This window comes from Hemitrygon akajei, chromosome 9 (genome assembly GCF_048418815.1).
Source record: "Hemitrygon akajei chromosome 9, sHemAka1.3, whole genome shotgun sequence".
Taxonomy (NCBI): domain Eukaryota; kingdom Metazoa; phylum Chordata; class Chondrichthyes; order Myliobatiformes; family Dasyatidae; genus Hemitrygon; species Hemitrygon akajei.
This window is the reverse complement of record NC_133132.1, coordinates 175,282,086-175,297,735: the sequence shown is the minus strand read 5'-3', so window position 1 is coordinate 175,297,735 and position 15,650 is coordinate 175,282,086. Positions and strand designations below refer to the sequence as shown.

Below are 15,650 nucleotides of genomic sequence, written 5' to 3'. Positions count from 1 at the left end.
TATCAGCTAGTGGAGTGGTGGTCACAGCAACAACCTGGCACTCAATATCAGTAAGACCAAAGAGCTCATTGTGGACTGCAGAAGAAGTTGGACAAGGGAACCTGAACCAATCCTTACAGAGAGATCAGAAGTGGAGAGTGTGAGCAATTTCAATTTCCTGGGTGTCAAGATCTCTGAGGATCTAACCTGGTCCCACCATATTTTTGCAACTATAAAAAAGGCAGGACAGCAGCTATATTTAATTTGGAGTTTGAGGAGATTTGATTTGTTACCTAAAACATTTGAAAACTTCTAAAGGTGTACTGTGGAGAGCATTCTGACAGGCTGCATCACTTCCTGGTGTGGGTGTAGGTGGCTACTGCACAGGAATGGAAGAGGCCACAGAAAGTTATAAAATTAGTCAGCTCCATGTTGGGTACTAGCCTTCATAGTAGCCAACACATTTTCAAAGAATGGTGCCTCAGAAAGGCAGTATCCATTATTAAGGACACGCATCACCCAGGACATGCCTTTTTCTCATTGTTACCATCAGGAAGGAGGTAAAGAAGCCTGAAAACACACACTCAGCAATTCAGGAACAGCTTCTTCCCCTCTGCCATTTGATCTCTGAATCGACAATGAACCCATGAACACTACCTCATTCTTTTTATTATTTCTGTTTTTGCACTATTTTTAATTTAATTATTTAATATGCAAACTTGTACTTACTGTGATTGATTTACTTGTTTATTTTTTCCTATATTATCATTTATTGCACTGTACTGCTGCTGCTAAGTTAACAAATTTCACGACATATGGCAGTGGTATGAAACCTGATTCTGACAATGAAGGGTATCCTAACTGGTTTTATCCTGGCCTGGTACAAACCCCTTAAAGACAATGAACCCAGATTACTGGTGCTGCAATAGTGTTATGCCAGCCACCATACTCCCCTAAATAAAAAATAATTTTGGAGATGGCCGGATCGAAGGTCAGTGTCCAGACAGACACGGTGTGTCATGGGAGCCGGAAGATCTTTGGGCACAGAGCTTGGAAAAAGTGATGCAATGGACTTTTAACATCGTAAACCAGCGAGTTGTTTGTTATATCTCCCCTCTTGCTGTGCTTACGCGCGGGAAGGAGGGGATCTGGGGGGGACTTTGGGGTTCTAACATTTAACTGTCATTCATTCTTTGGAGCAGTCCTCTGTTTTCATGGATGGTTACAAAGAAAAAGCATTTCAGGATGTATATTGTATACATTTCTGACAGTAAATATAGCTTTGAAACATTTGAAACCTATGCAAATAACACTCAAAGATCAAAGTTCAAAGTTCAAAATAAACGGTACATATATGTCACCATATGCTGCCCTGAAATTCAATTTCTTGCAGGCCTTCCCAGTAGAACAAAGGAATACAATAGAATCAATGAAAAACTACACACAAAGACTGACAAACAACCAATGTGCAAATGTCAAACTGTGTAAGTTCAAAAATAAGTGTGTACATAAATAATACTGAGACATGAATTGTAGAGTCCTTGAAAGTGAGTCTGTAGGTTGTAGGTTGTGAGTCTGAATCAGTTCAGAGTTGAAATGAGTAAAATTACGTACACTGGTTCAGGAGTCTGATGGTTATAGGGTAATAACTGTTCCTAAACCTGGTGGTGTGGGACCTGATGGTTGTAGGGTAATAACTGTTCCTGAACCTGGTGGTGTAGGACCTGATGGTTGTAGGGTAATAGCTGTTCCTGAACCTGGTGGTGTGGGACCTGATGGTTGTAGGGTAATAACTGTTCCTGAACCTGGTGGTGTAGGACCTGATGGTTGTAGGGTAATAGCTGTTCCTGAGCCTGGTGGTGTGGGACCTGATGGTTGTAGGGTAATAGCTGTTCCTGAGCCTGGTGGTGTGGGACCTGATGGTTGTAGGGTAATAGCTGTTCCTGAACCTGGTGGTGTGGGACCTGATGGTTGTAGGGTAATAGCTGTTCCTGAGCCTGGTGGTGTGGGACCTGATGGTTGTAGGGTAATAGCTGTTCCTAAACCTGGTGGCGTGGGACCTGATGGTTGTAGGGTAATAGCTGTTCCTGAGCCTGGTGGTGTGGGACCTGATGGTTGTAGGGTAATAACTGTTCCTGAGCCTGGTGGTGTGGGACCTAAAGCTCCACATCTATTGGTAGAGTAAATTATTAAATTAGTGAATTTGATTATTATTGACACATATACAAGAAACAGTGACAACCTGTCATATTATCTCCATTGGGCAGCAAGTACTGAGGCCCAATATACACCTTCTATCGCACTCCTATCGGGCTCTTCAACACACCTCACAATCTACCTTGTTATGATCCTCTCTATTGTCCATCTGCACTGCACTCTCTCGGTACCTGTTGCACTTTATTCTGCATTGTTATTGTTTTACTTTATTCTACCTCAATACACAGTGTAATGATCTGATCTGTATGATCAGAAATGACAACAATAATCCAATTCCAATACTTCTCAGCAATTTGCTCTGAAAGAAACACATAGCAAAAAAACTAAGAAACTTTCTTCCGTTCAAAAACAACTATCGATTTATATGCTTCATCAATCACAAAGACTGTTTAGTTCCACCCCCTCAACTCTTCTGCCATTATTCTTCTGGAAGATCTGGTCAGAATTTGATTTAATTTCCTTAATACCTGCCTTGGCAACTATCCATTTTCTGTTGTTCAGCAGTTCCATTGTCCAAACCTCAAGTACTAGTGCCCTGTCTAGCACTGTTTCACTCAGCCAGACACTCCATTCTTATCAGATGGTTTTAAATCCCCAGTTTTAAATCTTATCCATTGTCTTCCATATGAAATGTCACTTAACTGTCCCCATTGTCCAACACACTCTCTCTCACACACACACACGGGGACACTTACTTCCCACTTTTCAGTTCATCTTCAAGAAATGGTGCCTCAGGAAGGCAACGTCTGTCATTATAGATCCTCATCATCGAGGACATGCAAGATCGAAGTTCAAAGTAAATTTATTATCAAAGAACATACATATATGTTGCCATATGGAAATAAATCTCATGGTTCTATATGGTGATGTGTATATGTACTTTGATAATAAAGTAATGTTGAACTTTGAAGGATGAGGTTCAGGGGCCTGAAAACCCACACTCAGTATTTCAGGAACAGCTTCTTCCCCTCTACCATCAGATTTTTGAATGGTCCATGAACCTATGAACACTCTCTATTCCTCATTTGCACTATTTATTTATTGTAACTTACAGTAAATGTTATGTCTTGCTTTGTATTGGTGGCACAGAACAATAAATTTCACAATGTATGTCATTGATAATAAACCTGATTATGTTCTGAATAATGTTTTAGCCTAATCATTATTCGTACTCCTGAACCCCTTCACACAAAAAATGTGTCTCTTAACTGTATCAATAAAGTCTCTCATCCATTATAGGTGCATTCACAGGATAAAGTTAATCAAAGATCAGAGTAAAGAAATAAAGTGAGCAATACCAAATTCACTATGAACTAATGTTATTTAGGCATCTGGAATAAACATTACTGTCACAGCTGGTCAGAATTTGGACATAGTACAGTTTCTAGGCTGTGACTCTAAACCAAAACCATGTCTTTCTTCAGGTGAGGGCGATTGTTCTATAAAGATCAAAGACTCCTCCACCTTTCACTTGGCCAATGTCCTCCCCTTCTAAAACTCCATCAGAATATTGTTAGGTGCAAGTTATCAGTAAGAAGTTTGTATGCTCCTCCTCGTGAACTCTTGGGTTTCCTCCGGGTGCTACGGTTTCCTCCCACAGTCCAAAGAGGCACTGGCTAATCAGTTAATTAGTCAATGTAAATTGTCCTCTGATTAGGCTCAGGTTAAATTAGTGGGTTGCTGGGCAGTGTGGTTCGTAAGGTGGGAGGGGCTGTTCTGCACTGTATCTCTAAATAAATAAATTTCAGGCACTGCTTGCACACATACCTTGTATTTGTCCATCATTGACTGTATTTCAAAAGTAATTCAGTTCTAACACAGAGCTTTGGGACAACCTATAGATGCCATGGGATTTATGTAACTCCTTTTTTTTTTCTTTTTTCCCTTATTGAATATGCAAATTTTGAATCCAGGGTATGAAGAGTTTAATTGTAATTAGTAGTTAATTCAAAATTAATTACATTCAAGAAATAATTAATAAGTTTCATTAAAACTGAAAAACACCTTGGTTGATTAATCCAAAAACCTCAGGAGTAATTTCATAAAATTTTCTTCCCAGTGGGTAAGAAGCATGGCTTTGTAAAACCCACCCCACTCGTGTTATCTACCAAGCCATTCACATGACTCTGTGATTACATATTATTGCTCCCCGGCACTTACGTCTTTATCATATTATTTATAGCACTAAGCCCCTCATGTGACTATACACTCAATGACTACTGTACCTAATAAAGTGGCCACTGTGTATGTCTGTGATCTGCTGCTGCAGCAGCTCATCCACTTCAAGGTACAATGTGTTGTTCTCTCAGAGATGCTCTTTTGCACATCTCTGCTGTAATGTGTGGTCACTTGAGTTACCATTGTCTTCCTGTCAGCTTGAACTAGTCTGGCCAAGATAGAGTTCAACCCAGATAAGTGAGAAGTGGTTCATTTTGGTAGGTCTAATTTGAAGACAGAATACAATATTAATGTTTTGACTCTTGGCAGTGTGGAGGATCAGCCAATCCTGGGGTCCATGTCCATAGGACACTCAAAGCTGCTGCACAGGTTGACAGTGTTGTTCAGAAGGCGTATGGTGTGTTGGCCTTCATCAACTGTGGGACTGAGTTCAAGAGCTTTGAGGTTATGTTACAGCTATACAAGATCTTGGACAGACCCCACTTGCAGTACTGTGTTCATTTCTGGTCACCTCACTACAGGAAGGATGTGGATACTATAGAGAGAGTGCAGAGGAGATTTACAAGGATGTTGCCTGGATTGGAGAGCATGCCTTACAAGAAAAGGTTGAGTGAACTTGGCCTTTTCTCCTTGGAGCAATGGAGGATAAGAGATGATCTGATAGAGGCATGTAAGATGATGGGGGCATTGTTCATATTGATAGTCAGAGGCTTTTTACAGGCTGAAATGGCTAACATGAGGGGGCATAGTTTTAAGGTGCTTGGAAGTAGGTACATGGGGGATGTCAGGGGTACACAGAGAGTGTGGGTGTGTGGAATGCACTGCCAGCGAAGCAGGAAGAGGCAGATACAATAGGGTCTTTTAAGAGACTCTTAGATAGGTACATTGAGCCTAGAAAAATAGAGGGCTAAATGGTAGGGAAATTCTAGGCCAGTGGTTCCCAACCTTTTTTTGGCCATGCCTCACCTAATCACCTCTAAAATCCTGATGCCCCCTGTGGTGATATATAATTCTTATTATTCAGAAAGTGAACTCCTATTCACCTGGAGGAAGCCTAAAAGACCATTAACTTGGTTTAAACAAGCTTCCAAAGAACATGGCATTCATGAAAGAGAAAAATAAAAGAACCAAAGGACTGTTAAAGTTCTGAGGAAGAAATTACTAAGAAATTGTAAAAAAAAAAGAACATTAAGTGATATTAAAATAATAATAATAATAAATAAAACAATGCCGATTTGTTTCTACAGCATACAAAGACAGATACACCGTTTAAAAGAGATGACGCAATGTACACGCCTTCACACCACCAAGAACCGAAAGCTACTGCAAAAGGCAGCATTGGCGCGACCTCGTACGAGTTTCTTACGCGTTTGGACTTGTTCATTCGTTCCTTCCTACATCAGTCAATTCATTAATTTAATTATGAAAGCCATTTGATGGTTGTAATGATGGTGATACACTATATATACAGTACATACGCAATTACACATGTACATACACACAAGTATTTTTATGTATGCATACTGTATATACACATATGTATTAACTCGCACACACACTGATACTCACACAGACTTAATAGAAAAAATTCACTGTTAATAACTCATTCTCGAATTGCCCTCCTTAAAAATCAAATTACCCCCCTGTGGGGCGTACACCTCACATTGGGAACCACTGTTCTAGGCAGTTTCTAGAGTAGGTTACATGGTCAGTACAACATTGTGGGCCAAAGAGCCTGTAAAGTGCTGTAGATTGCTATGTTTCTATGACCATTCTTATCTGACCTCTCTCATTAACAAGTTGTTTTCACCCACAGAACTGCCAGTCAAAAGTTCAAAGTCAAAGTACATTGTACTTTGTATGCAAAGTATGTATGCAATATGCATCCCTGAGAGTCGTCTTCTCACAGTCACGAAACAAAGAAACACTGTAAAACCAATTCAAAGAAAACATCAAACATCCAACACGTAAAAGGCAAAAAAAAAGAGCAAAAAGACACACAGAATATATTACATCACACCGTTGAGTCATGGAAACAAGTTGGGAACATTCTCACTGGTTGCGTTTTGGTTTTTTTTTGCACTATTCTCTGTAAATCTAGAGACTGTTGTGTGTGAAAATCCCAAATCTGCAGTTTCTGAGATACTTAAACTACTCCACCTGGAACCAATAGTAATTGCACTGTCAAAGTCAATTGGATCATATTTCTTCCCCATTCTGATGTTAGGTGCTGCTATGTGATTGGATAATTAGATATTTGCATTAACGAGCAGGTATACAGTTGTACCTAATTAAGAATATGCATTCTGGAACAGTTCTGATGTATTAACTTTTTAAGTTCCTTCATGTCATTCTAAAGCTGATCGTCAAAGAAACATTGTTTATTCCAATACTACCCTATTACCTCCACACAAAGGAGGTTGTGTTTTCTTTACAAAGGCAATTCCTCTTCTAGGTTTCTCCAGAGACATCATTGACTGCCTCTGAAGATGTTAGGATCAGCTTTATTAATGTCACATGTATGAAGGGATATGGGTAGCGGGATATAGATACTTCTCTACCAAAGGAAGTGTAAGGCGCTCTTTTCCTCAGATAGCCTGCAGGATCAGGGTGTAGCATCTGCTTAGCACCCGATCAAGGTAACATGAAGCCATGGGAGCAGGTGGTGGATGGTTGTATGGACAACGGGTGCATATCACAAGTCCTGGTTATGTGACAGCTGATGCCAGGCAGACAATCTCTGAAGAGTATTGATCATGGCTGGTGTCACCTGTCTTGTAAAGACACTGCATGGAAGAAGGCAATGACAAACTAGTTCTGTAGAAAAATTTACCAAGAATAATCATGGTCAAGGAAAGACCATGATCTAGTCTCAGACTAGTACCAGGGGCCTCAAGATTCGGGGGAGTAAATTTAGGATGGAGATGAGGGGGAACTTCTTTTCCCAAAGGGTTGTGAACCTGTAGAATTCTCTGCCCAATGAAGCAGTGAAGGCTACCTCAGTAAATATATATAAGGCGAAATTGGATGGAATTTTACATAGTTGGGGAATTAAGGGTTATGGGGAAAAGGCAGGTCAGTGGAGATGAGTCCATGGTCAGATCAACCTTGATCCTATTGAATGGCAGAGCAGGCTCGAGGGGCCAAATGGCCAACTCCTGCTCCTGTTCATATGTATCACCAACATAATATGACATGGCATAGAATGAACAAACTAAGGAATAATGTAAACTTGTCTTGCATACTGTTCACATGAGGTAACATGCACAAAAAGCTGGAGGAACTTAGTAGGTCATGCAGTATCTATGAAGAGGAGAGGAATAAACAGTCATGTTTATTCCTCTCCATAGATTCTGCCTGATCTGCTGAGTTCCTTATACATTTTATGAGTGTTGCTTCAGAACAAAGAGCAGCACAGGCAGATAATAAGGTGCAAAGTCACAACCAGTAGATAGATTGATCCTTCTCATTGTAGTAGAGAACCATTGAAGAGTCTAATAACAGTGGGCTAGAATCTGTACTTGAATCTGGTGGTATGTGTTTTCAGGCTTTTGTATCTTCTGTCCAATCGGATGAGGAAGAAGAGAGGATCTCCATGGGGTGTGGTCTTTGATTATGTTGGTTGTTTTACTGAGGTAGCAACAAGTATAGAGTATAGAGAGGGCCCATGGAAAGAAGGCTGGTTTCTGTGATATGCTGAGTTGTGTCAAGGTCGGGTGGAAAGGGAAACCTCATCTGCATGGAGTGACAAGGTCCAATTATAGCGTCTGTAGGCTCTTTGGTGCTATGCTTAGCAAAGCAACTAATAGAAATGATCCAATCAATGAATCATTTACAGAGATAGATGGACAGGTGTGTGAGTATGTTGATTAAGCTACTGGATTGACAGCTGGAACTCAAGGCCATTGATCCATGGCTGCGAATTCAAATCCCACTTCAGCAATTCAGCTAAATAAATAAATGTGGAATTAAAGCTGTTTTCAACAAGGTGAAATAACATAACTAATTATTTACAAGATCTAGATATACTGGTGCAGTTATGCAGTGTACTATGTCTGCACTATTTATTTATCTTGTAGTTTACAGCAGCATTATGTCTTTGCACTGTATTGCTGCCACAAAACAACACATTTCATGTCACACAATAAACACAAGAGATGTTGTAGACATTGGAAAACTTGAGCAATGTACACAAAATGCTACAGAAACTCAGCAGGTCAGGCAGCATCTATGGAGGAGAATAAACAGTTGACATTTTGGACGGAGATCCTTTATCAGTACTGGAAAGGAAGGCAGAAGATGCCAGAATAAGAAGGTGAGGGAACGGGAAGGAGGACAAGCTAAAAGATGGTAGATGCAGCTGGGGAGTGGGTTTGGGGGATGAAGTATGAAGCTGGCAGGTGACGGATGGAAAAGGTGAAGGGAAGTAGAAGAAGGAACCTGATAGGAGAGGAGAGAGGGCCATGGGAGAAAGGGAAGGAGAAGAGGAACCAAAGCGAAATGTTGGGCAGGTGAGAAGAGAAGAGGTAAGAGAGAAAACAGAGTGGGGAATGGAACAAGAGAAAAAAAGGAGGGAGAGAAATTAGCAGATATTTTTCTCCCTTATAATCTCAACTAAGCATTTGTAAAGGTTGGTAACATTACATGCTATTGTAAAGATTTTCATTAACATCGTTTCAGAACAGAAACTGCATGTCAAATAGATTTTGGCTTTGCTGCTGTGGGTCTACATACACAGGGATTAAAGGCAAACTGACAGCAGCATATTTCACTTGTAATCATTAATTGGCTTCAATAAGAGTTCACCTGCATCTATTGCTCTTGGGAGTGTGTGCCTTGAACTCCAACCTCCAGAAATTAGAGGTGGAGACTCAGCAACGTGTCCTTCAGAAAGAATCAATGAAGGTAAAAGCAAGCCGATGGTGAAGCTATGAAATGTTTATACAGTTGAACAGAAGAGATCTCTTTAATAGTTGGTGTGTGAGTGTGTGTGAGCATGTGTAAGTGTATGTGAGTGTGCATGTGTGTGTGTGACTGTGTATGTGTGTGGGTGTGTGTGCGAGAGTGTGTGTGTGTGAGTGTGAGTGAGTGTGTGTATGTGAGTGTGTGTGTGAGTGAGTGTGCATGGATGAGTCTATGTGAGTGAGTGTTTGAGTACGTGTGGATGTGTGTGAGTGAGTGTGTGAGTGTGAGTGTGTGCAATCATATGGAGGAAATGGTTGTTGGGGAGAAGGCTATTGGGAAAGTGTTGATCTGATATTCTGTCAAAATCTTCAGATATGATCAAAGACAATCCTTGTATTCTATTACAGCCGCAGGCAATATTATGTTGTAACAACAACAATTCCTTAAAGACATATTAAATCTGGGATACATAATTGACTAACTTCCAAAATAAACAAAATACTTGCCAGTCTCTATTTCTTGTAACAGGGACTGTAAGAAGACAAAAAGTGTGAGGAGCAGCAGGAGGTGGTAAACTCTAGAAACAAGGCGCAGAGCTCAAACGCACCATGGATCGCAATCTGTAATCTATATCTCAAAGCTTAACGAAAAGTACAGATAACGCCTATACACCAGCTGGATTATCTTGTGACTAGAGAGAGAGTCACAGGGGCCGGGAGTGGTGTAAGCAAGTGATGTGAATGAAATTCTCATTAACTTACAAAAACAAGATGAGACATGGTCACATAACGGTTAGAGTAGTAGTTAGCAATATGCTATTACAGCTCCACATCTTGCAGTTTGGGGTTCAATTCCTCTGTAAGCAAGTTTGTACCTTCCTTCCCGTGTGCACATGGGTTTCCTCCAGGTGCTCCGGTTTCCTTCCAGAGTCCAAAAATGGGTCATTTAATAGATTAATTAGTCATTGTAAATTGTCCGGTGATGCGGTTAGGATTAAATTAGAGCATTACTAATGGGAGCAGCTTGAATAACCGGTGGGGCCTGTTCTGCATTGTGCCTCTAAATAAATAAATAAAACAATCTTCTTTCATTATTTTCTATTGATGTAATGTAGGTTAATAAGCACATGATCGTAAGATATTGGAGCAGAATCAGGCCATTTAATTTCTTATCCCCTCAACCCCATTCTCCTGCCATCTCCAAGTAACCTTTGATGCCTTTACTAATCTAGAACCTATCAACCTCTGTTTTAAATATACCCAATGACATGGATTTCACAACTGTCTGTGTGGCAGTGAACTCCACTGATCCACCAACCTTTGGCTGAAGAAATTCCTCCTCATCTCTATTCTAAAGGAATGTCCTTGTATTCTGAGGCTGTGCCTTCTGAACCTAGACTTTCCCAAATGTTGGAATTGTTGGATAGTCACATCAGATACGATAGACTGACCCTTCCGAACATCAGAAAGATGGCATTTACCCACTACGCGCCGTCTTTCCTACACTGGGAACTCCTGCTTGTGTGATCAATGGGAGGGTCCTCTCTTACACCACCACTACCTTGGAAGTGGCGCTGGAGGCGAGGGAGAAGGGCCGGCGCCCTGGTGAGGCTGAGATGGCGTGCAAATAGGCCGCCGCTCCCTTGCATATTCCTGGCTGACATTCAATCCCTGGAAAACAAGCTTTGTGGACTGAATGTCCTGTCAGCGGGAAACAAAGGAATGCGATGTTTTGTGCTTCGTGGAGACCTGGCTGATGGAGGAGATTCCGGATCATGCCATCGAACCCTCTAGATTCTCCCTGTTCCGGGCAGACAGTTCGAAAAACCTCACTGGGAAAGATAAAGGAAGAGGAGCATGCTTCATGGTCAACAATGCTGGGTGTGGCCCCAGAATGTGCATGCACTCATATCCTTTTGTTCTCCAGACCTGGAATACCTGGTGGTGCTGTGCAGACCCTACCGGCTGCCTAGGGAGTTCACGGCTGTTATCATCACAGCGATGTACATTCCACCACAGGCTAATACTGACCTGGCTCTCAAAGAACTGTACGAGACCATCAACATGCTGGAGTCTGCACACCCAGAGGCTGCCTTCATTGTCGCCGGTGACTTTAATTGAGTGTCGCTGACGAAAATCTCTCTGGAGTTTTGTCAGCACATCCAGGTGAGCACTCGTGGAGATAACACACTTGACCATTACTACACTCCTTTCTGCAATGCTTACAAAGCTCTCCATCGCCCAGCTTTCGGAAAATCAGATCACTCTTCGATCCTGCTTCTGCCGACTTTCAAGCAGAAGCTGAAACAAGAGGCGGCCATAATTAAAACCGTCCACTGTTGGTCCAACCAATCGGCCTCCATGCTGCAGGACTGCTTCGATGACATTGACTGGAATGTTTTCCATGATGAGGATGTCTGCAAATTCACTGATGGAGTCACATGCTTCATCCGGAAGTGCATCAATGATATTCTCCCCAGAAGTCGATCAGGATCTTCCCAAACCAGAAACCCTGGGTCAATAGTTCAGTGCGAGCGGCATTTACAGCACGACATCGAGCTTACATCGCTGGAGATCTAATAGAGCTCAGAAAAGCAGCTATGATCTGCGCAAAGCTATCAAGGCTGCGAAACAACATATAAGGAGAAGATCGATTCAATATTCACAAGGAATAGCACACATGACTTGTGGCGAGGGTTGCATACTATCACAGACTTCAAAGCCAAACGTGGTGCCACCAACATCGCGGCCTCTCTCCCAGATGAGCTCAATTGCTTTTACACTCGGTTCAATGTCGCTAACTCTGAGCCTCCGAGGGAAGTCACCCCACTACAACCTGCAAACTGGTCATCTCTGAGGCTGAGATACGCAGATGTTTCCAGTGAGTGGACAGTCGCAAGGCTGCGGGACCGGACAGCATCCCAGGGCGAGTACTCAGGATGTGTGCAGCACAACTGGCAGGTGTGTTTACAGATATTTTTAATCTCTCCTTCTCCCAGTGTAGAGTGACCTCCTGCTTCAAATTATCCACCATTGTCCCTGTACCAAAAAGACCAAGTTAACATGCCTGAACGACTGGCGCCCTCTTGCACTCACCTCAATAATAAACAAATGCTTTGAGAGGCTGGTCAAGGATTACATCTGCAGCTTGCTACCACCCAAACTGGGCCACCTACAACTCACTTACTGATATAACCAATCGACAGATGATGCAATAGCCACTGCTCTACATACCATCTTTACACATCTGGAGAAGAAGGATGTTTATGTGAGAATGCTGTTCTTGGACTACAGTTCAGCACTCAACACCATAGTCCCATCCTGGCTCGACAAGATGCTCAGAGACCTCGGCCTTCACCCAACATGGTGCAGCTGAATGCTGGACTTCCTGTCAGATCACCAGCAGGTTGTAAGAGTGGGCACCCTCACATCCAACCCTCTGACTCTCAATACAGGAGCCCCTCAGGGCTGAGTACTGAGTCCCCTCCTTTACTCCCTGTATACCCATGACTGCATCGCCACCCACAGTTCCAATCTGCTAATTAAATTTCCCGACGACACTACATTGATTGGCCTCAAACAATAACAAGGTGGTCTACATGGAAGAAATCATCTCTCTGACACAGTGGTGTCATGAAAACAACCTCTCCCTCGATGTCGCAAAAACAAAGGAGCTGGTTGTGGATTACAGGAGGAATGGAGATGGGCTAACCCCTATTGACATCAATGGATCTGGGGTTGAGAGGGTAAACAGCTTTAAGTTCATCAGCATCCACATCACTGAGGACCTCACGTGGTCTGTACACACCAGCTGTGTGGTGAAAAAGGCACAACAGCACCTCTTTCACCTCAGACAGTTGAGGAAGTTTGGTATGGGCCCCCAAATCCTAAGAACTTTCTTCAGGGGCACAATTGAGAGCATCCTGACTAGCTACATCACTGCCATGTATGGGAACTGTACCTCCCTTAATTGCAGGACTCTGCAGAGAGTGGTGTGGACAGGCCATGATTCAGGACATTTACAGGGACATGTATGCAAGAAGGGCCTGAAGGATCACTGGGGACCCAGGTCATCCCAACCACAATCTATTCAGCCCTGCTGCCATTCGGGAAGTGGTACTGTAGCATAAAAGCCAGGATCAACAGGCTCCGGGGACAGCTTCTTCCACCAGGCCATCAGACTGATGAACTCACGCTGATCTGAGTATACTCTATATTACCTGGACTGTTCTATTTATTATAAATTACTATGATTGCACATTGCACATTTAGATGGAGACATAATGTAAAGATTTTTACTCCTCATGTATGTGAAGGATGTAAGAAATAAAGTCAATTCAATTCACAATATCCACTCACATTCACTCAATATTTGATAGGCTTCAATGAGTCAGTGAGATATGAGTCAGTCAAATATCAAAGATATTTGATAGGCTTCAATATTTGATACTCACTGATAGTCAGGCTTCCAGACTCTAGCAAGTGGAGACCCACAGTCATTCAGCACTTCCTTTCATATATTTTTATATGAGTAGGTAATGGTAATCGTAATGGTCAGTTCTTCCGAGCAGTAGTATGCTGGGACCTGAGAAGCATGTTGAAGGCCAAGTTTTGCTCATGTATCTTCATATCTTTGTACATCACTCAGTGTTAACTTTATTCACTGCTCCAGTGAAGATATTCAGGATTTTTAAACTGGTGATTGTGTTCCATAAATAAAATTAAAGCTTTTCGAGGAGCAAAGCAGAAGGATGACTTCTCACTGTTGCTCAAAATCAGGATATGCTTCCCAGAAACTAAGAAGTAGCACAGTAGCACAGAGGGTAGTTCAAAGCTTTACAGTAACAGCAAACTGGGTTCAAATCGTGTAATTGCATGTAAAGAGCATTGTATGTTCTCTCCGTGAACACATGGGATTGCCCTGGGTGTTCCAATTTGCACTCACATTCCAAAGGTGTATCGTTTGGTACTTTTATTACTCATTGCAGATTTTACCATAAATAGGCAAGGTATAAATGGTGGATTGCTGGGTAGATTGCTCAAAATGCTGCAAGGGCAAATCTGTGTTGCATGCCAATAAAAATAAGCAGAGGAATCAAACTGAAAGGAGAGGATACTCACTGAAAACAGAGGATACTCACTGCAAACAGAGGATACTCACTGCAAACAGAGGATACTCACTGAAAACAGAGGTAAGTCACTGAAAGGACATGATACTCACTGAAAACAGAGGATACTTGCTGAAAACAGAGGATACACACTGAAAGGAGAGGATACTCAGAAAACAGAGGACACTCACTCAAAGGAGAGGATACTGAGTGAAAGGAGAGGATACTCACTGCAAACAGAGGATACTCACTGCAAACAGAGGATACTCACTGAAAGGAGTGGATACTCACTGAAAGGAAAGGATACTGACTGAAAACAGAGGATACTCGCTGAAAGGAGCGGATACTCAATGAAAGGAGAAGATACTGACTGAAAACAGAGGATACTCACTGAAAGGAGAGGATACTCACTGAAAGGAGTGCATACTCACTGAAAGGAGAGGATTCTCATGTAAAACAGAGGACACACACTCAAAAGAGAGGATACTCACTGAAAGGAGAGGATACTCACTGGAAACAGAGGATACTCACTGAAAGGGGAGGATACTCACTGAAAACCGAGGATACTAACTGAAAACAGAGGATACTCGCTGAAAGGAGAGGATACTCACTGAAAGGAGTGGATACTCACTGAAAACAGAGGACACTCATTGAAAGGAGAGGATACTCACAGAAAGGAGAAAATACTGACTGAAAACAGAGGATACTCGCTGAAAGCAGAGGATACTCACTGATAGGAGAGGATACTCACTGGAAACAGGACATTCACTGAAAACAGAAGAAACTCACTGATAGGAGAGGATACTCGCTGAAAACAGGATACTCACTGAAAACAGAGGATACTCAATAAAAACAGAGGATACTCACTGCAAACAGAGAATACTCACTGCAAACAGAGGACACTCACTGAAAACAGAGGATATTCACTGAAAGGAGATCATACTCACTGCAAACAGAGGATACTCACTGAAAGAGAGAGGATTCTCACTGAAAACAGTGGACACTCACACAAAAGAGAGGATACTCACTGAAAGGAGAGGATACTCACTGAAAGGAGAGGATACTCACTGCAAACAGAGGATACTCACTGCAAACAGAGCATACACAATGAAAACAGAGGATACTCACTGCAAACAGAGGATACTCACTGAAAGGAGATCATACTCACTGCAAACAGAGGATACTCACTGAAAGGAGAGGATTCTCACTTAAAACAGAGCACACTCACTCAAAAGAGAGGATACTCACTGAAAGGAGATCATAC

The 15,650-nt window shown here is 42.1% G+C and overlaps 1 protein-coding gene across 1 annotated transcript in view; it reads right to left on the bottom strand.

Moving 5' to 3' along the window:
• LOC140733768 (PC3-like endoprotease variant B) overlaps positions 1-15,650 on the bottom strand; it is a 2,072,848-nt gene that overhangs the window by 831,954 nt on the left and 1,225,244 nt on the right. The window lies entirely within an intron of this gene.